This window comes from Anser anser (genome assembly GCF_964211835.1).
Source record: "Anser anser genome assembly, chromosome: 2".
NCBI classification, from domain to species: domain Eukaryota; kingdom Metazoa; phylum Chordata; class Aves; order Anseriformes; family Anatidae; genus Anser; species Anser anser.
In genome coordinates this window covers 6,937,610-6,953,247 of record NC_139721.1, presented here as the reverse complement: position 1 = coordinate 6,953,247, position 15,638 = coordinate 6,937,610, and the positions used below count along the sequence as shown (strand labels likewise).

At 38.7% G+C, this 15,638-nt stretch overlaps 1 protein-coding gene and 1 long non-coding RNA gene across 8 annotated transcripts in view; one reads left to right on the top strand and one right to left on the bottom strand.

Moving 5' to 3' along the window:
* Positions 1-15,638, top strand: part of LOC310895776 (uncharacterized protein) — a gene marked incomplete at its 5' end in the record, with an annotated part of 669,112 nt that overhangs the window by 175,583 nt on the left and 477,891 nt on the right. The gene's annotated exons all lie outside the window — the stretch shown is intronic.
* Positions 66-14,845, bottom strand: LOC310894982. Of its 4 annotated transcripts, XR_014580325.1 has the most exons (6): positions 12,476-14,845; positions 9,744-9,849; positions 7,746-7,883; positions 6,076-6,192; positions 5,175-5,382; positions 66-1,301 (listed from the first exon to the last, which is right to left on the bottom strand). It is a non-coding gene; the product is annotated as an uncharacterized lncRNA (long non-coding RNA). The 4 variants fall into 4 exon arrangements; XR_014580326.1 differs by lacking the exon at positions 66-1,301 and having other exon boundaries at positions 2,405-5,382; positions 12,476-14,785; XR_014580327.1 differs by lacking the exon at positions 66-1,301 and having other exon boundaries at positions 2,405-5,382; positions 7,760-7,883; positions 12,476-14,785.

The window sequence follows — 15,638 nt, the reverse complement described above, 5'->3', positions numbered from 1 at the left end:
CGTATTGTGTCATGAAATAATACATATTATAATACATACTGCAATAAATATTGCACAATACATACTTTACATTACAATTACATGCATTTATAATAATATAGGGTGATATAATGCAATAATAGTATAATACATATAATGAATTATAATACATTTCATAAAACATTAGAAAATATTGTGCAAGCACGTCAGACTTCATGATTTCAAAATAGCTCCTTTTTGATTGCCATCAAGTGAATGTATGAACAGGCGTTGATGGGAGTGTGGGGTGAGAGCTAAGAGAAGAGGGTGTTGCTACTAAATTGTATGAAATTTTAACAGCAGAAAAATCAAATATCATGGCCAAATATCAAAAAAAATGCCCCAATGTATCTTTGGAGGAACGCAAAATAGGAAATGTCCCTTCTTCCCTGACTTGCTATTACCATCTGCCTGAATGTCTTTGGCAGGAGAACAGCCTCTAAAGGAAAGTGCTGGGACAATTAAGACTAGACTGGACAAAATCCAAGGAACAATTCTGTATTAAAAAAGTGATGGACTAGGACATTTGAAAGGCCTTTACATTCTCTGTCTATATGCTGTTTAGTAGCTTTGGATCTGATCTGTAGAGCTTAATATCTAATACTGAAATATTTTGAAAACTGCCATAGAAACAGTAATGCCTTCAGTATCTCACTGCTCAAAATGGGATAGAAAAATAGCTAGCTCAGCGTACTGACGCTTTTGCCAGGTCTGGTTCTCTCTGTCTTTACTCTGAGTAAAATTCTTGCCACTGGGCACACAGGAGAGGCATCCCTACCACCTGTGCTTGTGCCTGCATTTAAGCCCATCCCAGGCCAGGTAGAGGTCTTTGACCCCAAGATGCTCCTGACTGATGTTTCCTAATGATGACAGAAGCTTTCAGGGGAGCAGAAACTTGCAGAAGAAGAGAGAGAGATTTAATGGGATGAAAAGTGAGAAAATGTAGGATCTGATGGTAAGCAACTTATGTAAATAAGACAATAAAAATTCACATTATATGCAAAGTGGGACATTGCACTGAATGCAGAGCATCTGTAGTTTTCTCAGCCTACTGCTTGACAGCTGTGAGAGAGAGAAAGAAGGAGCACGGCCAGTCAAGTGTATTAGCTGATCTGAGCATCCGGTTCTGGGTGGGATCTGTTTACATACACAAGACTTGGCTCCAGACAGTGCTGTCACTCTTCAATCATATGTCATGTTTCTGTTAATGTTGTAGACAGCCAATATAAAGATTTCCAGTTTTCTTGCCCTCCAGCATTTTTTACACAGGTTTCTTAAACACTCTGTAAATGCAGAAAGAAGATAAACTCTTTAAATCACTGTAGCAAATACTTTTTATTTCTTAAAGAGCAGGAAAATATATTTTTTTCTCTTTTCATTTTTTTTTTTTTTGTCCTGTAAATAGACTACAAATGATCACCAATCTTGTAATTTTCTTGCAAAAATGTGACATGTTGAATATGCAGCAAGAATCTGTTGGAGAGTAGTTTTGTTCATTTCTATCTACAAGGACCGGGTAGCAGAGGGAAAGTCCTCCTTCCTTCAGCATGCCACGCTTAGGCCATCCAGTCCAAGAGATAGGAGCAGAGAATAAGTCTGTGAGTGGGAGGAATTTCTCTCAGACCAATTATTCCACCATTGGTTACTGCCAGTGATCAGCTCAGCATGTACTCGCTCACTTGCAGCAACCTACACACTCAGATAAGCCCAGCAAGCCTTCGATACAATGCAAAATCTTTCCAGAGGTATTAACTTATTGACTTGGAAGCATTTTCTTCATTTTTTTCCTCCCTATGATTTAAATCCCTTCATTATTCAAAAAAAAAGATGTTCTTTGAAAGCTATGATACCTTCTTCTTTTATCAGAGATATTACAATTTACCCCAGTAACAAGCTTGTTTCTTGAACGGGGAAATCATGTTTAAGAGGAGAGCAAAATTTAGAGGCTTCTGGGTATCTCACATCGTAGCTTTGGTGCTGAGACTACTAACAAATATATGAACTAGAGAAACCAGCAACAGGATTTCTCTGACTTGGGCAAGAATTTTGCAGGGTGTTTCAATTGCTGACCAAATTTCTGTAGTCGGTTGAGTAGGTTTGCTACTGACTTCAGTGGGATTTGAGCTAACTAATGGCAAAGCACCATGGAAACTCCCACTCCTCACAGTGCAATCAAGCTGTCACTGAATCTGACATAAAAGACTGCTGGGAGTAGCCAGACAGAGCTCACGTGTACCGCATCGAGCACCTCGTTCCATGTAGCTCACTAAACAAACCTCAGCTGGCAACAGATGCTCTTCGAGTCTCTTGAGTTGGCATTTTCAGGCACTCTAGCCTGACGCTTTTCAAGATGTTTTGTCTTAATCAATAGTACCTACCTGTTCTAACAGCTGGGGGTTTTCGTATAGGAACCTGCTCTGTTTTCACAGTAAAACAAGCGTACAGTAGCACAGTGAGATGCTTACATCCCAGGTGAATGATGATAAGAACACAGTGAAATATAAAGATCCAAGTGGAGAAGGCTTAAACAAATACGTGTCTGTCAGATGTCCTGACCAAAGCAACATGAAGAAAATAAAAAAGACAGTAAATATTGCAATGAGGATAAGCGTCCATGGTGATCATTACTGGTGAATACAGCTAGCTTAATTTCATTGCCTTCTGCATTATTTTCAGAACATTGCATTTCTCTCTGCAGTTCTCTCCTTTGTCCTCTCTTCCTGCTGCTTTAATCTTTTTTGATGTGTATGCAATTGGCAAAAGAAGGAGAAGGGTTGAGAATAGTTAATGCTGAGCAGCAGAAAATATCTGGAAGGGGAAAAACTTTTTAGATCTGACGCTGTCCAGACACTTTCAGTGCAGTACTTATCAAAGTTGCCTTTTCCCTTGATAATACTAGAAAACTATACTAGTGCAGGAGCTGTTATCCTTCTCCAAAACACTTGGGAATCTCTCTTTTTTTTTCTAGATGCTTCAGTTTTCACTCTAAAATTTCAGCATATTGTGCAGTCCACAGCTCACGACTGTAAGACAAAAATATATTTCCAGGTAAATACACTCCAGGCATTGGCGAATCTTACTTTGTATTAAGGAAAGGAAAATAGATTCTCCAAAGAAGAGATGAGCAAAATTCTACACATCAGTGATTTTGACATTTCATTTTCCCAACACTTCTGGGTTGGTGGTGCTTGCTGACCTTTGAGTGCTACTGCCCAGTCTAATTTCTTCCTAAGACTAACTGGTTATAGCGGAGAACTAATAGGAAATGTAGGAAATGTAGAAGAAAAAAAAAAAAAAAAAAGCAACCCTTGACATCTACCCAGCGAACAATAGATCGAGCTAATCATCTAAAGACACTAATTTTAAAGAGGCTACAGATTAAAGAGAAATAAAAAGGTTCATTATGTCTCAGTAAGGAATATTAAGCATCTGCGACCCAGGAGAAGAAAAAGAGAGATTGATTTGACATCTGAGTGAAAACCTTTGGAATGAAAACAATTAAGGCATTAATGTAAAAGGATTCAGCATTTTTTAATATAATTGACCTTTGAAGCCCTATAATTCTTTTTTTTTTTTTTTTTTTTTTTCAGATTGCAAAGCATCTTTAAGAGTCAATTTGGGAACATGACAATTTAGAAAATGGAAAATGCTTTCCTTAGCTTGAGTTCACTGCAGTTACATCTTCACTGCATTACCCATGAGATAATTTTTCAGTGCTCCTGTTTTTCTGTTTCCCAGTCTCAGACAGTTACCTCCCTAGATATGTCTAGGAGCCCTGGGTGTTTGTGCATCATCGTGCTGTCTGCTTCACTCCTCCCCACCCCCAAATTGGATTAGGTCCATCATAGTTAAAGGCAAGGAATGGAGCATGAATCATCTGTTTTGCTAACTTTGAGAGAACACTGTTAAGTGCTGTAGTGTTTCAGAAGCATTTTAATATATCCAGTGGATCATCTTCAGATGCAGCCTCGTTTAATGGCTTCCATGACAGTAAGTGTGCTAATGAAACTGTAGATAATGAATAACAAGATCCTTTTAGGATATTCCCAGTAATAGATTTGTTGTTGTTGTTGTTTATTTGTTCTGTTTGGGGCAGGAAGCTGAGGATAGGTCCTGATGGCACCTATTGATAAGGCTTCTTTGATTCAAATGTGGCAAAGCACTAGGTGAGATGCAAGTCCTTGATGCCTTCCCTGGAAGTTTCTGACTGCACTTAATGTTAGCATATAATTTAGTTTCATTTGGTCAACAAAAGGATTAGTTTCAATTTCTTATGGAACACTTAGTGGGACAAATATTTTCAAGCTCAAGTCATTATCCCGAGATATGGGCAGTATTTCTTCTCTAGAAAGTAGTCAGTCTTTGGTCTGAAAATGAACAAGACTTCACTGAAATAATGTATAAGGCTGCTAATTCTGAGGGGTCCCAGCAGCAAAGGACTCATTTCTCCCCATGTGGATGAGCATCTGTTGAAGAGGCAGGACATCAGGGAAGCCTCTACATTTTATTTTATTTTATTTTTTCTTTTGCTCATTCCTCTTCAAAGACTTGTAATAATGCAGATTTCCATCAGGCTGATGACAAATGGGTCCTAATATCTGTGCCAACACTTTTTTTTAGTCCACCAGCCATTCTGTTTTTTCTTATCCTTGTTTTCTCTTGACCATTTCCTTCAGGGTGCTAGTTCCCCTTGACACAGAGCCACACGCCCATCTCAGCTTTTAATATTTGAAGTATATCTACTCTGCATTGTACAGAGTGCTTTACAGGAAAGACAGCTAAAACAGCTTTACATGAACTCATTTGGATGTGTGGGGCAGAATGATATAATGCACTGCATAAAGCACAGGAACTCTCACTCCTCTTTCACATATCCGACTTGCTATATATGTATTTTTTCACTGATTAAATCTCCATTTGGTCTAGTTAGGTTTGAGCCACCTTCCCGTCTATTTCTTTCTGTGTATAAGACACCAACCTTCTCGTATCATCTGGTCATATACAATGGGGCAAATTTTCTCTTTGATGCCGCTACCATTTTATAAAAAATGTTAGAGTCCGCAGATCTTAATGAAAAGTTAGGCTTAGCAACAATGTCTGTCAGGACAGGGTGTAGCAGTAGTAAAATAATAGTGCTGAAAAGAAGTAAAGCTTACTGGGCATCCACAGGTCTCCAAGTGACTTTGGATAGCCTGTGAGGACATCTAGGGGAACAGTCAAAGAACTGATGTCTGTTTTGGATGAAAAAGCTTGTTTGGAAGATTCTGTTACAAAACTAGGCCAAGCTAGAAACTCTTGATAAGACTGTTGATTGAGGTTAGGTGCTTTCTGTTCTGAGGAGTGAAGGTGTTAAAGCTTTTTATCCTGGAGAAAACAAACAAACAAACAAACTTTTGGTCATTCTTTAAACTTTTCAGTGGCCAAAATAATTAACTAGCACGTATATATGCAACCAAGACGTAGTAAGGTAACTGCTCCACTAAGTCTTATTTTAAGCTTGGCATAATGTTATATGCATGATGGCAGTATGTAAATATTTAGGAAGTGTTGCCATGAATAAATGTGGTGTATTAGACTGCAGCTAAGGTCTCCTAGAGGAATTGCTGAAAACATTGCTTCTTGAGACCACATCTTGCAAACCACACAAGACATAACTTTCCATAATACATTAAAAAGACAAATATGCTAATGGTGGAGAAAAAAATACAGTTCAGTGAAGTCTTTAGCTTAATTTCTAAGCAAAACCCTTTAAAATAAAAACAAAATCCTTTTTCTATTGCAAATGCTACTTAGAGAAAGAACAGGAATTGGATCAGACTGTGAGGTTTTGTTTCCCCCTTAAAAAAATAATAAAAAGTATTTCCTTCCAGGAAAATGACAAATTGTTTCAGTATACTCAATATGAATTATTCACAAACAACTCTATTCGCATAAGTGAGAAGATTCATGTTGTGCAGTCCTATTCACATAAGTAATGGATCCACAGTTTAGCTGAAAGTAATTAGCTAGGGGTGATTTGGTAGTCTATATGAGAGCCAAAGAATAAATCTGAATCACTTGAGTTATGATGTAGTTCCTTAAGTTCAGGAAATCTTTCTCCTCTTTGATCGAAGCTGATTCCACACTTTCATTGCAGTGGTGAAAAGTCATGATTTATTTATTTTATTTTTTCCCCTAAAAAAAGGATGAAGAAAATGTTTAACAATACGAAGAAATTCTCATATCCATTTTTTTTGTCTGATGAATAAAAATATTTTTCAATTAGACTGAAATCTCTGATGAGTGCCTGAATTTCAAAATAAGATTTGTTAGAAACTCTGGAAGAGCTTTTGCTTGCAAACATACAACACAAAACAGATTTTAGTAAGATAACTTAGGAACTCAAAGACAATGCATAAGTGTTTTGGTATTGTCGAACCGTAAGGAACAACTGTTCCAAAGGGAACTCATGTTTTTTTCTAAGTCTCATTGTTCATTTTCTTTCCACACCTTCAGGATCATACATAATGTATTTTCAGGAAAAAAAATGAAAGCAAATAAACAACAAAAAAACCCACAACAATATTACAACAACAAACCCACAACCAAACATAAATTTGGGAAGGAAAGAAATAAACCCTCTAAGAGTGTGAAAGTCAAAATACTGGTGACATGCTGACTCACAAGAGATAAACAGGCTTATGGGAAAAGTAATGTAGCATTTTACGTTTGTGTTAAATTACACAATATTTTAATGCTCTTCTACCTTGAATTGTCTAAAGAATTACACTGTCACAGATAATAATTCAATTAAACTCAGAGGGTAAAACAAAGAAATGTTACATCAGTGAAAAAGGGTGAATTTTTCATATATAGCTCTGAGCATAACTCATTTTAGATACAGGTGTGAATTTCTTCCATAGTGGTGGAACTGATTTTACTGACTAATGTTATAAACAGTATGTTTAAAAGGACAAAAAAAAAAAAAAGAAAAAAAAAAGCTGAATTGCAGAGAAATAAATAACTTTTTCACATAGTGTATAGGGAGATGAAACACTACAAACTTTCTAGCCATTTGCTGCTATGTGAATTGACTACCTCCATGATCCAGACAGCTTACATAACTTCTTTTTCAAACTGTAGCAATTAAATTATTCATAATGACAAAGGAGGGAACTGACCCAGTTTACCTGAAATGAGATTCCCCTCCTTTCCCCAGCAATAGCTGACAACAGCAAGTTTCACTTCACATGGGGTTAAAGAAGATTTAAAATAAAAGAAGGAAAAAAAAACTTACAAATGTAAGAGTTGCAAATGGAAAACAGGCACTTGTAAGCAAATGATAAGTTTTCTTTTTTAAAGCTGATGTTCTAAAGCTGATTGAGCTCCTTGATTATTTATATCTAGATGCCTCCACTCTTTAATAGCATCCATTTATATTTCAAGTGGCCCAGATACACAGCGCTTGTGTTGCATGGATGCTCCACATGTGTTATAATTGAATTACTGGAACAAAATACAGACAGGAGTTGTGACTTCTGATGTTATATAGTTATTTTAGCACAACAAAGTCAGAGATTAATTGTGAAATCAAGTCTTGTTCCATTTGAGGAGGAACACACCCCAGATGACAAGAATAAAGCACACTCCAATACCACTTTTAAAAGATGTGGCTGTTTTACACTCATATACTCCTTATTTTATGAAAGTGAAAATAAAGACAGTAAATGAATTGTCTGGTAAGGTACTGGATGATACTGACTTGGGAGGACAGGAATTAGGAAATGTCAGGGCATCTGTCTTGTTACTTGTGGCTGGGGAAAAGTTCAGCATTTTGCTCTTCTGCCTCAGACTGGAAAAGCGTCTTTGGAAATCCTTGTGCAGCCCTGAGAAAGAAGAAACAAGAAGCCTGTGATGTGGTTAGTCTCTGGTTAAAATATTCACTGGGAACAAAGACAATGTCAGACTGGGACAGAGAATCAAGGTTTCCTTCAGCTACAGAGATCACAGAGGCCTAATCATCAGCATATTGGATAGTATAAACTAGGTTTTCTCTCACTGGGAATTTTACCCTGAACTCAAGAAATCTTTTCTGATTAAAATTCATTTGACACATTTTGTCATGAAGTGGTTCAGTTATGACCAAGTAGTATATTCTAAGGAGAACAATTTCATTAAAAAGACTTAACCAGCTCTCTGCATTTCTGACAATAATCAGAACTGTAATCTTGCAACCTTTACAAAAATATCTCCACAACAGGCAGATGTGAGATCATCTGTTTCCTCTGTCCCCTGCTGTGTCCTTTTCTATAAAGTTACAGCTTGGTATATAATAAGGAAATCCCTTACTGCCAGTCCCACATTCAGGGCATTATTAAATTTGAATGACTTAAAACACTTGAATTTGCATCCACATTTTGGGAAATCCACGGAGTTCTTTGGTGACCTCTGCTCTCCCAGAAACACTCTTCCCAGTGTAGCTCTGAGAACACTTGGTGTATCCACAAGTTCTCCAAATAGTTGCCTTTCTAGACTCAGACTGGTCTCCCAAATTACAATATTCTTTTTCAATATTCTTTTTCACTCCCACAGGTTTTACTTGATCAGTTTGTTTTTCTGTTATTTCAACTCAAAAATAGATATATTTTCTTAAGTAACATAAATTGCCTTAATGATCATCTTGTTTGAGAACAAATACCAGCCTATGACTTACTCAGTCAAAGTTGTAACTGAGTTGTGGTTTTATTTTATTTATTTATATTTTTAATTAGGATGGTAGGAGGTTGTTTCACTGGCAGATTCAATCTGTAACTTTTCTTTCTACACTGATTATCTCGATGGCCATATGCATGGCTTGAATATGTGCACAGTATATAAACCCATAGTGATAAATGAATAAGCACTGCAATCTGAGTAGGACATCTCACAGTCTGAATTGCATCCTGGTGGCAAACTAAGCAAATTAAAATGAAGCCGATGGATTATTTCTCCTCAAAAATGCATTTTCTTTGGTTGATGTCACATTTTTAACTTTAGTAAAATTTCAGCTACTGAGGGAATATATATAAAGGATAAAAATATATGTTTGTGTGCTCCCCTGTAGGATCTGTGAAAACTTAACAGGGTGATCAGATGACAACTTGTTGTGTATAGAAGGTTGCACATAAACTGAGTTCAGAAGGATGCTGTGGTTTAACCCCAGTAGGCAGCCAAACCCCACACAGCTTCTAGCTCACTCCCTGTCAGTGGGTTGGGGGAGAGAACTGGCAAGATAAAAGTGAGATGACTCGTGGGTTGAGATAAAGGCATTTTTCTAGGTAAAGCTGAAGCTGCATGAGCAAGCAAAGAAAAATCAGGAATTCATTCATTACTTCCCATTGGCAGGCAGATGTTCAGCCATTTCCAGGAAAGCAGGGCTTCATCATGCGTAACGTTTACTTGGGAAGACAAACACCTTAACTCCGAATGTCCTCCCTCAAGCTCTATAATGAATAGTGTGTGACATGAATTTCCACTAAGATATAGCAGAAAAACGCTGAGACCACAACCTGATGGAATCTCCTGCTGGTACAGCTCACCCTCAAGCTAACCTTGGGGAAATGCTTTGAGATGGTAGCTGTATAATAAGGAAGCCACTTCTTTGTATGTCAGTGGTGTTTCAGACATTGATTTTGCTAAATTTAGAGCCACTGCTTTACTCAAACTTTTATATTTCACTAAAAGAGGACTACTGAGGAAAACAGCACCTTCAAATGGTCATTGTCCTTTTTCAGCTTTATCTTTGTGAAGAGAAAGCAATCTCTATTCTTCTCTGAACCCCAGTCTCTGAAAACATCACTCTGTTGTAATGACCTAGAAAAAAAAAATGATTTGTTCAGAAGAATTACTGGATCATTGTTGTCAAATGCTCAAAAATTGGTGCTCAATTTTCCACAGTATCGTAGGAAGATCCTCGCAAAAGTTGAAGAAAAAGGCATGACAGGAAAAAATATAAAATGAGCTTCAGCATCTTTCAAAATGTTTTGCATTTACCATTACATATAAGTTATAGTATTCAGAATAAACATCTTGGGACAACATTGGGCAACACAAAATACACATTTTTTTCTATGCTGATCTTTAAAAATAATGCTATAAATTGTGGCAATTAATATCCTAGAATAGAAGAGTAAACCGCAAGAATTTACAATGTTCTAATAATGCTATGAAAAACACTTATTCCCTGTTTCTTTCATATTTAGTATGCCTGCAAGGAAACTTTTCCTTTCAGGGAAACTCAATATTTGGCTCCTGTGTTTATAGTGGGATTGTTGGATTTGGCTCAAAGAGCATAGGAAGAACTGAATATAGCTGTTGACACTTCTTTGCTGTATTACTATCTGAATTGTGAGTATGATTCCTTGAGAATTTGCTGTTATCCCAGTTCATTTAACCTTTGGAGACCTAACAAGGGAATAAATTATGAATAAATAGAATATGAACAAATATATTTTAAAGGGACAATAGACCTAAATTCTCTTGAAAAAATTAACGTAGACCTATACGGTTTATATATCCTAGCTTTGTCTTTGTATCTCTCAATTTGAAGAAGGCTGATTTCATTTAAATGACTTGGATGAAGACAGAAGTGTTGGAAATTGGTGCAAGAATGTATTTTAAGAAAATCTAACTTCCAAATGTAGGTCCTGTTATGGACTGTGCATCCTTTTAAAGTGAAATCAGGGTCTGACCAATATTTTTTGGATTCTGTGTACATTGCAACAGGATTTGTTCACGCTGTGACTGCCTCTCTTCCTGTGAAAAGCATGTGCTTTTCATTTCCATATGCACACTTTGTCCCCTTTTGCTTACTCAGTGGACTACTGACAGGATAACCCTTTGATGATTAGGTCACATGCCAGGCTTTCTCCAACCCCTCTGCCTCTAAAGGGCCTGTGTAAACAAATTGAGAAGCTTTACACAACCTGTATTTACGGACAGCGTTGCAACTCAATATAAGACATAAGGAAGAGGTCAGGCAATTGTGACGCCTCTCTTCATCTTCTCGAATCCTTTGTCCACACTTTTGTTCATCTTTCCCATCTCCCTTGCCCCTGTGACACATCTCCGTCTTGTTGCTTGGTAACCTCCCAGCACTGCTGTGCACGCTGGCATAAACTGCTCTATGCTCTCCCTTCTACGTTCTCAAAACACTGAAAGACAGTCTACAATCGGATGAGATTTTCTTCTCCCTGCTTTTGACAGACAAATCAAATTCTGAGTAAATGCTAAAAGCTGTGTTAGGAGGTAAATATACTCAATTAAAAAAAAAAGAATCACAGGAAGATGCACATTTAGTAACAGCTTATTAACAACATGGGACTTCTGTACGTCAGTTACTGCAGATAGTTAATGAAAAACCAGCTACTGTAAAAATAAATCTAAAAATGGCAAAAATTAAAAAAAAGGAAGGGTGGAGAGAGAACAAAATTGTTTATCACTTGCATAACACAAGTGCTAAAGATATGGCTGGATATGAAACCCTGACAACAAAAATAAAGCAAATCTTATCCTGAAGAGGCAGCAGTCTAAACAGATTGACTGCATATTTTAAGCATCAGGATGTCATCTTGCCACAGGACACTGTATTTCCTCTTCCTTTTCTCCAAATAAAATGGCAGCCCCTGGTATATTTTATGTCTGATGTTAGTATTCATATTATCACAGAAGATTGCAGATTAGTACTTTTCTTTTGAGGAAAGCTTTCAAATAAAATATTTAACAGGAAAATGGAAGGACTGAGACACCTGTAGGCTAAAGTGCGATTTCAACACTCTGAGGAACTTGAGTGTTGAAACTGGACATATTAACAGCGTGGGATGCTTCCAGATATCAATCAGATTCAGGTTTGAAGCAAAGTGCAGTTTTGGAATAAGGTACTCCAAGTGAGTCTCTTATCTCTTCAGCTTGAAGTAGTTCTCTTCATCATTAGGAGAAATGAAGAGGAAGCAGGACAGATAAAACTATTTTTGTAATTTGCTAAATATAAGTTTAGATTCATAGGCAGTTGGTGTCCTTTGAGATGCCTTAGAGCATCTGAGACATCCACGTGGAGTTGGAAGACAAGACAAAGGACCTTGTTTTTGGATCTGGCTGGCTGCCAGATGCTTTCTCTCACTCCCTTTCCTCAACAGGACAGAGACAGAAGATATGATGAAATAGCTCACGGTTTGAGACAGAGATATCACTTATAAAGTGGCATCATGGACAAAGCAGACTCAACTTAGGGAAAACTGATTTAATTTATTGCCGATTAAATAAGATCCACATAATAAGAAATAAAAAGAAAATTAAAACACCTCTTTCCCATCCCTTTTCCCCCAGGCCCAATGTCTCCCCTTCACTCCCACCCCCTCTCCCCCAGCAGCACAGGGGCTGAGCTGGGCTGCAGGCTGCGCTCAGTCCCCCCAGCCCCTCTCGGCCGCCCCCTCCTCCTCACCCGTGGCCCTGCTCCAGCGGGGGCCCTGCCCCGGGCTGCAGCCCTTCAGGAACACCCTGCTCCCGCGGGGGCTCCCCACGGCCGCAGCTCCCTCAGGAAATGTCCCCCTGCTGCGGCGTGGGCCCTCCCCGGGCTGCAGGGTGGAGATCTGCTCCAGCGGGGGCTCTGCAGGGCTGCCGGGGAATCCCTGCTGCCTGTGGGCCTGGAGCCCCTCCTGCCCTCCTCCTCCTGGGGCCTGGGCCCTCTGCTGCTTCTCCCTCGCCCTGGGCCTCCTCCTCGGCCTGTGCCCGCTCTGCCCTTTCGGAAATCTGGTTTCCCCGAGGCGCTGCCAGCTTGGTGCTGGGCTCAGCTGGGCCCTGCCATGGGGCCATTGGAGCCACCATAGATGCCCTGCAGCCCCCGGCCAGCACCTGGGCATAGGGAAACATGACATAGAGCTACAGGATGGCCAGTACCTACCAGCCAGGGAGGTTAAACAAAGAAGTTTCAAATAGCACTAGAGACCTATGTTTCAGCAGCTAAACTGTGTCTCTAGAGCTTGATCTATATTAAGAGTAATCTATCTCAAAAATACGATGCAGCAGAGCTGATGAATACTCCAGGGTCTGTCAGTGACTGAAGGACCGAGTCATTTGTATTCTCTACCTTGGTCAGGCAGAAGACATAAGTTGTACCTTCGTTGCCCTCATAATTTTCATAAATTTCATAGACATTTTTTTTTTTTAACATAATTCATCCTTTTTCTTTCTGTGCCCTCTTTTATCCTTTGTTTTGTGAAGAACACGCAGATGCAAACACAAAAGGTGGACATGACTTTCAGCTTTTCACAAAATAATAAAAGAACATGAGGTAGGGGAAAGAAAGAGGACAAGCAATACTGTTTTTATAGTCTTTTGATTAAAAGCATTGACAGCAACTTCACCTGAGGAAAGCTGTATTTTACAGAGTGCTTGTCTAAACACCATATGTTTATAGTCTGTCTCCGTCTAAGTTTCTGTATTTTTTTTTTCTAAAATAGAGGCTTTGATTGTTTCAAACTATTCCTGTATCTCATGATACTAATTCTAGGTGGCACCATGTGAATGTCATAAAAGGTGAGGAAGGTCCATAAGATGCAAGAGTATAAAAACAATCCCTTTTCTTTCAGAGAAATGAAGTGATTAATATCTCATCAATTATTTCTCTCCAGGATTTTTAGACTGAGAAGAAAAGACCTCCTTTTTGGAACATATGGGTGAGTCAAACTGCAATAGGAAGAAAGCACGCCTCAGTGATATAGTTTCAATTGCTCATTTATATTAATAAAAAACTACTGTAAACAATGCAGTTGTTTTGCTAATAATGATGCACCAGAATGGCTGTAGATGTCTGCATGAATATACAACAGGGTCTGTCTGATACATCCCATTTATGCTTTTATGCTTTTGCAAGGAACAATGCAAGTCTTATTAGATTCTTCTGCATTAACTTAATGGAAAAAAAGAGCATCTTCCTATATTTTAGAAAAGGGAAAATATGATGTGTAAGGATAAAGTCACTCTGACTGCAAACTGCAATGGGATAAGAATAAATTGCAGCACATATCACCCTCCCAAAATTCCTGCCATATTTAACAAGTTCCACACTGACAAAAACAAGCATTAATATAGGCTGACAAGCTGATGGGAAAGGAATTGTATAGCCACAAATGACATCATGAGCGTCTCTGTACTCTGTTACACTTCTTAGATTACATTTTTCATCTGAAGTCTTTTCCTATTATCCATGTAACAAAATGTATTCTACTTAACCAAACTTATTCTACAATAAAGTCCAAAACAATAAAATGAAATATTTCTCTTCCTCTATAGGCAGTTGTACTAGACTGAAAAAAAAAAAAAAAAAAAAAAGGAAAAGTAAACTTTTGATATTTCTAGAACATATTCACAAATGAAGGAGAAGTTAGTTATTTTCCTCTGTATGAACACAGAATAAAATAAATAAATTAATTACAGACTGGATTGAGAGCAGCCCTGAGGAGAAGGACCTGGGGGTATTGGTAGATGAGAAGCTCAACACAAGCCAGCAATATGTGCTCGCAGCCCAGAAAGCCAACTGTATCCTGGTCTGCATCAAAAAAAGTGTTGCCAGCAGTACAAGGGAGGTGATTCTCCCCCTCTGCTCTGCTCTTGTGAGACTCCACCTGGAGCACTGTGTTCAGCTCTGGGGCTCCCAGCACAAGAAGGACATGGACATTTCAGAGTGAGTCCAGAGGAGGACCACAAAGCTGATCAAAGGGCTGGAGCACCTCTCCTGTGAGAAGAGGCTGAGAGAGCTGGGGTTGTTAAGCCTGGAGAAGAGAAGGTTCCAGGCAAACCTTACAGCGGCCTTCCAGTACCTAAAGGGGGGCCTACAGGAAAGCTGGGGAGAGACTCTTTGTCAGGCAGTGCAGTGATAGGACAAGGGGGAATGGCTTTAAACTAAAAGAGGGTACGTTTATAGTAGTTATAATGAAGAAATTCTTTACTCAGAGGCACTGGCACAGGCTGCCCAGGGAAGCTGTGGATGCCCCATCCCTGGAGGTGTTCAAGGACAGGTTGGATGGGGCTCTGGGCAACCTGGTCTAGTGGAAAGTGTCCCTGCCCATGTCGGGGGGGTTGTAACTATGTGATCCTTAAGGGTCCCTTCCAACCCAAACCATTCTATGATTCTATGATTCCAGTTAACTATGGTTTAAAAGGCCAGCCTTGTTGCTTGTAAATGTCAGTGGCAAAAATCCCCAGACACAAAAAGTGGCCATGCTGGTTCAGAAAACTATCTGTTTAATCCTCCATTTTGTTTTCAACTTCAGCTAAAAATGGATGAATGGGAACAAGTACAAGCAGAGCAAGCAGTTATGATACTTGGTTCTAAACCTTTGTTTAGCCTATTCAGTAACCCCTAGTGGGACCCTCCTCTATTTGTCCAATGTCCCTTTAAGCTAGTGAAACCTTCTTGCACTCATTAATTTCCTTTCTCAAGGAGTTTCATAGATCTACTACCTATTTTTTGAAGAACCAACACCTTCTTTGCTCCCTTTGAACTTTTCTCTTACTAGCTTCATTTGATCGTCTCTAGTTCTTATACCGAAGACAAGGTCAAAAGTTGCTCTCTGTCTTGCTTTGTGTCAATGACATTATAGACC